This window comes from Megalopta genalis, chromosome 2 (genome assembly GCF_051020955.1).
Source record: "Megalopta genalis isolate 19385.01 chromosome 2, iyMegGena1_principal, whole genome shotgun sequence".
In the NCBI taxonomy this organism is placed as follows: Eukaryota; Metazoa; Arthropoda; class Insecta; order Hymenoptera; family Halictidae; genus Megalopta; species Megalopta genalis.
Genome location: NC_135014.1, coordinates 23,581,832 through 23,588,310, shown reverse-complemented (window position 1 = coordinate 23,588,310; position 6,479 = coordinate 23,581,832). Strand labels below are relative to the sequence as shown.

At 41.5% G+C, this 6,479-nt stretch overlaps 1 long non-coding RNA gene across 1 annotated transcript; it reads left to right on the top strand.

Annotated features, from left to right (window-relative positions):
* Window positions 1-765: 765 nt before the first annotated feature.
* Window positions 766-1,206, top strand: LOC117220655 (uncharacterized). Its single transcript, XR_004490322.1, has 2 exons — window positions 766-931; window positions 1,059-1,206. It is a non-coding gene; the product is annotated as an uncharacterized LOC117220655 (long non-coding RNA).
* Window positions 1,207-6,479: the final 5,273 nt, after the last annotated feature.

The following is a 6,479-nucleotide window of genomic DNA, read 5'->3' as shown; positions in this document are numbered from 1 at the left end:
AAAAAAAATAAATAATGACCGCTGGATCGTGGATTTTATCCATTTGCAATGGAAATTAATAGTGTGACAACTCGAACAGATGAAATATTAGAAGGCTTTAGAAACATCGATTTATAATGTCTTCCATTTGTTAAAACGATTAGAGATGCTACGGCTTCATTAATGATTTTCTGTGGCTTCTCCTCTTCGCGATTTATGCAGAACATTTTTATTTCGCAGAGAAGTTCATAGTTTAACGATCATTTGGATTAATCATGGCGAATGCATACTATGGTTATAATGAACATTTCACTGAATTCTGTTGCACAATTTTGGCCATTCTCCTAAATCAAATTGGAAAAATGTCAAGTGAGATTACAAAAGGTACATTAATTACAACGAGAAATTATATGAACAAGCTATGAACAGTTAGACTATCTATTCCCTTTTTATATGCACAATTCTGTGCATTTTTGTTCTCATGATATGCACAATCTCGACTCCTTTCTTAATCAGAAAAACCCGCAGTGAGCCTGCAAAACATCGAACAAGTATAACCAGGAATGACACAAATAAATTATTAACAATATTACGGTCTGTAATTTCCACTGGCTTCGTTCTAAAATAATCTAGAAAGTCGCTAAGCGCGTAAACTTCGCGCGAAGCCCGGTGCATCGTTGCATCGGCGCATCGGTGCATCGAGCGACGACGCCGTTCGACCTCGAGATTAGGCAATAAAAAGGGAGCTGGCTGTTAGCATTCGCGGTATTCCGCGGGACACGAGTATCTCGTAGTGACCTCCGGCTCGTTGACGTCGGCGCTCTCGCGATTTGCCAATTGTCTAATGCTCCCTCCCGCCTTGGAATGCCATCCGAGCCGGGTTCGAGAAGTGGCCGGCTCTTTTTCTCCGCGCCTCGGCCCTTTTATTCCGCGGAATATTCACCGGATTAAGGTAATTGCTCGTAGCGCCGGAACGGCTGCGTGGGCGTGCGGTGCACGGTGCATACACGCGTGCACTCGCGTCCGTGCAGGCGTGAGACCGATCGGCCCTAATGCAGGCCTTATGTAACTCTGTTTAGACACCGACACTGGCACGCGACCGTCGTCGCTGGCCAATCAATGGACGTTATCCGGCAAAACGAGAAAGACACAGCCTTCAAATATTTTTCGTAGCTCGAGCCAAGTAATGTATCGCCGAGACGGCGCAATAAAAAATAATTATTAACAGCGGAACCGTTAACAATTGGAGACCGCGCATGCGTGTACACAAATTGTTTTCACGATAGAACGGCCTATCTTAATGAAACTGTGCAAGCTTGTGCGTTTAGATTACATTAATGAATTTCTACACGTCGTTATCGTCGTAACTGCGGTACATAATTAGCCGCCGCGCGGCCAGCGTGCTGTTGGAAAAGATTCTTCGCTCGAAAAGTCATTCGCGTTTCCTAATCAAATATTGAAATCCCCTCTGATGCTCGTGTCAATTGCCAGGTTGTTAACGCGAGCGAGCGAGCGAGCGAGCCCGCGCGCGTACTTCTCGCTTTCCGCGAAATGGGTCGCTTCTCGCGATCACAGATATATTAATTAAATGTTGTTTCCATTAGAAATGACTTCTGCCGCGCTGTTATCGCGCGAGCAATCCGAGAAGAATTTCTTCAACCGGTCTGCTTCCTCGCTGAGTAATTACTACAGTTATGGTGATAACAATGAAGTTCCACTTCATAAACGTTATCTCCGGGTACATAAACAAGCTTGCCGGGCCTCATTAAGATATGCCGTTCGGTTTATTTAAAAAAACAATCTTTATAAATTTCCCTCTCCGACTTCTGACGGTCTAAATCATTGTTCACACCTTGTAGGCGCTTGATAACAAGTTTTCAAGAGGTCTTTTTTTCGCGAATCCCGTAAATTTTAATTGCCACTGCAAATTTTTACAGTAATTTCTCCCGGAAATGCCATGTTTCGCGTTGCTGTGAATTTCCCTGTGATCTTTTTATGCCTATGCAATTTATTGCTACGACGATGCTAAGGGTCGAAGGAAAATAACAGGAAATGGTCTGTTTGAGTGCGAGTCAGGTAAAAAACGTCACGAAGCTGCAAGGTACGTGGTACGTACAGTAAATTCTTCCTAATTCGCGCACAGATTGTGCACAAAAATCGCCGTGTAATGCAATTAAAAATAAACAAACCGGCCATTTTCACGAGCGCATAAAGTCTACAATTTATTCGTGATGCACACCGATCCAATCTCAACACCTCGGCTTCATTAAAATTCGAATCGTTTATTTAACAAAACAAAGATTAAAAAGTCATGTCGCACAAAGTTGCCATTTTACCGATTGCATAAAATCTGGAGTCTACTCACAATACAGTAAATTCTCCCTAATTGACGCTCAGATTGCACACAAAAATGGACAATTTGGGAAGAGGAGATACGATTATTCGAGCCTCGAGATTCATTTTTACAGTTGCCGATTGTCAACGATTATGAAAACGAGGTGCAAGGCTCAAATAAATGTATCTTCTCTTCCCAAATTACTGTACTAGTTACGTGCTTTCGAATCGTGTCATGTGGCCGCTGAATTGCTCTTGAATCGTGGCATGTGGCCACCGAATTGCCTTCGAATTGTGTCATGTGGTCTCCGAATTGCCTTCGAATCGTGTCATATGGCCTCCGAATTGGCTACGAATCGTTTCATGTGGCTTCCGAATTGCCTCCCAATTGCCTTCGAATCGTATCATGTAGCTTCTGAATTGCTTTCGAATTGCCTTCGAATTGTATCATGTAGCTTCTGAATTGCTTTCGAATTGCCTTCGAATCGTGTCACGTTACCTCCGAATTGTCTTCGAATCGTGTCACGTGGTCCCCGAATTGCCTTCGAATCGTGTCACGTGTCCTCCGAATTGCCTTCGAATTATGTCACGTGGCCTCCCCATTGCCTTCAAATCGTGGCAGGAAATTAGAAATAAAAAGATAAGTCATCGTTTTTATTCCAGCATCACTATATATGAGCCGTTTATTTTGAAACTGGCCTAAGTCCATTTATTTGAAAATCCAGATATTTAAGATTTTTACGTTTTAATAAATTTAAAAATATTGCTAATTGATAACATGGTGGTATAATGCTTTTATGTTCCTAAGGGTCACTGCGTTCTTTCAGCTTTGCTGACATGAAATTATATGTATAACGTAGAAATGTGAATATTAAAATAGCTAGCTCGGTGTTTTTGAGAAATGACTTAGGCCACTTTCAAAGTAAACGGCTCATATTCACATTAATACACACCGGCATGCTGGCCGCTGCCTTTTTTCGCCGACTGCCTCGAGTTTCTTTAAAAACGAGTTACGAGGCCCCGAGGAATCGCGACTTAGTATTCTCAGATCTGCCGGTTTCAATTCTGACCTCCGAACATTTCTGAGAGAAATGACTGTATTTCGTACGGAGCTCGGTAATTTCGTCTGAATTTAAGGGAGTCAGTCGCTAGCAGGAATTCGCCGCTAACCGGAATCGGTGAAACCGAAAACACTGTGACGGACAATGCCGGGCATTTGGTAGCAGGATATACTGTTTCTTCGGTGGCAATTGAGCCAGCCAGTGGCAGCGTAGCGCCAGCAGTGCTAGCGGCTCACGGGGTCGAGGTCTAAGCCGGCGGTGTTGGGTTTCACAGCGATATCAAGCGTAATATAGCACGCGCCTCAATTCAATCCAGCTGCCAGCCGCTGTCACACTCGACGAGTTGCACTGTAACGACCGGAAGGATTAATTCCTCTCCCGAAACTTGTTTCGCGCTATTTCGGAATCAGGTGTCCGCTGCCCTGCGCGACAATCGACCGCCTACGCGCTCGACACGAGCCACCGTGACCTGAGAAACAATCCACGCTGATCTATTCTCTTCGAGCCAACTTTATCGCAGCTCCTCTTATTAATACACAGTCTTCTTAATAGTCTTCCTCTGGTATAGTCTTCATAATTGTCTGAAAGTGCATTCACTTTTCTGACCGCCGCATTTAATTCTCTGAGACCGGGAGACATTTTTTGGAGGTTTGCTCAATTTTCTGGAACTGCGCGAAATTCTTCGACGGCGCGCAACATTTTCTCGAGGTGCATTCAATTTTCTGAACGCTGCATTCAATTTTCTGATACTGCAAAAATTTGTTGGAGATGTACTAAAGTTTTTGGAGATTTACTAAATTTTTTGGTACTGTACAAAATTGTCTGAAACTGCAGAAAATGCTCTGAACGCTGCATTTAATTTTCCGAGACCACAAAAAATTTTTTGGAGACCTGTAAAATTATCTGGAACTGCACAGAATTTTTCGAAACCGTAAACAAATTTTCGGAGATCTATGAAATTATCTGGAACTGCACAGGATTATTCCGAAACTGCACAAAATGCTCATAAAAGCGCATAAAATTTTCTGAAAACGCGCTACATTTCCTGGAACCGCGTGAAATTCTCAGAAGGACTACATTCTCTGAAACTGCGCCGGTTTACTTTGTTGAGGACTTTACAAAATTCTAGGTAATCTGATGCAACAATATTTTAATAAATTTGTGGAAATCTTCACTCCAGAATTCTTTTTATCATCTCGAGCTTCAGCCAATTAAAAGTGACTAAACTACGTCCAATCTCGTGTTCAACGGTTTTCCGAGAATCCTTACACTGCTCACGTTTAACTTAATGTTTGCAATTCGAAGCGAGTACCTTTTAAATAGCAGCTTTATTATCAATGATCAATAAAGAGTCTTTATTACAAATTCATGAAATAAATATTGCTGGGAAATAAGAATGCAAGTTTCTGTAATCCGGTGCCTTATTTTCTGATGTTCCGGCACCTTGTTACATTAAATCACCTTCTTGATGACTCAGCAAAGTATAATAAATTCTCCCTAATTTTCCTTCAGCTTGTAAACAAAAATGAACAATTTGGGAAGAGCAGATACTATTAATCGAGCCTTGCACCTGGTTGTCATAATCGCTGACAATCGGTAACTATAAAAATGAATCTCGAGGCTCGAATAATCGTATCACCTCTTCCCAAATTGTTCATTTTGTGCGCAATCTGAGCGTCAATTAGGGAGAATTTACTGTAATGTGAGTAGACTGCAGATTCTATGCAATCGTCAAAATGGAAACTTTGTGCGACATGACTTTTTAATCTTTGTTTTGTTAAATAAACGATTCGAATTTTAATGAAGCCGAAGTGTTGAGATGTCAAGGTTATTATCAAGGTCATGTTAAGATCATGTCAAGGTTATGTCAAGGTCAACATATGAAATTTTTAAGCAAGGTGTACAGTGAAGAACACAGTTCAACGAATAATTCGCAAAGCTAATTTAATAAATAATAATCGTGTTAAAGGACGTAAGGGATGTTTGTTAGAGAAATATGAAGAATATTATATAACCTTGACATGACCTTGACATAACCTTGATATGACCATGATATAACCTTGACATAACCTTGATATGACCTTAACACGACCTTGACATAACCTTGACATGACCTTGACATAACCTTGATATAACCTTGATATGACTTTGACATGACCTTGATATGTCAAGGTTATTGATAATATTCTTCATATTTCTCTAACAAACATAGTAAAAAAAATATCTGGAATGTTCTCGCTTCGTGATTTGTTCAATACTTCGAACGCGGCTCGAGTCCGTCCCGACCATCTGTCAAAGCCTTGTGGCGGCTACCTCCAGACCTGCCAGCAGAGGGCTCCTCTTCCCGCTAGTAACCGATCCGTTCCGATCCCTATATATACTCCGAGACTTCGTCCTACCCTTACGTCTAAGGCAAGGGCCCGCTAGGATAGCCTTACCGATGAGTCCTCTAGCGGGCCCCGGACGAAACGTCTCCCCACTCCTTTTCCTTTCCATGACACATTCGAACTGCCGCCAAATCCTCGTGCTGTGGGCTCTCGAACTTCGCGCCGTCACCTCTCATTGGTCAATGTTTTCCGTTAATAACTCGTAAACAAAGCCGCAGATTGTATTTTCGCAAAGGAAAAAGTTACTTCAAATGACCTCAGCTACCCCTCAGTTTCGGCTGTTAAAATAATTGTGGAACACCCTATATATAATATTATGCATTTATGACAGCAATGAATTCTAATCTATTCTAGTTTTAATCCTCTTTATGTTATTGCACGCTTGTATTACAGTCTTACGATTATCCGGCTTTGTTTCATGATTATCACACTTATTTGGCTCTTTCTTCTTGCATATAATATATTACAGTCTTTTTGCTTCTTTTTGTCCAGTCCATTATCTCCGCTCAAGCGACTCGTCCTTTACCTGTCACCTTAAAACTGGACTATACGTCTTGATTTCAATTGTTAGATAACTAAGAGACTAGTCTACCAGATAATGACTATAATACTGTTTACAAGCTGAAAGAAAATTGGGGAGAATTTACAATAGTGGCTAGTCTAAATCAACGAAATTATAAGTTCGTGGAAATCTCCACTTCATTTTCAGCAGAAATCT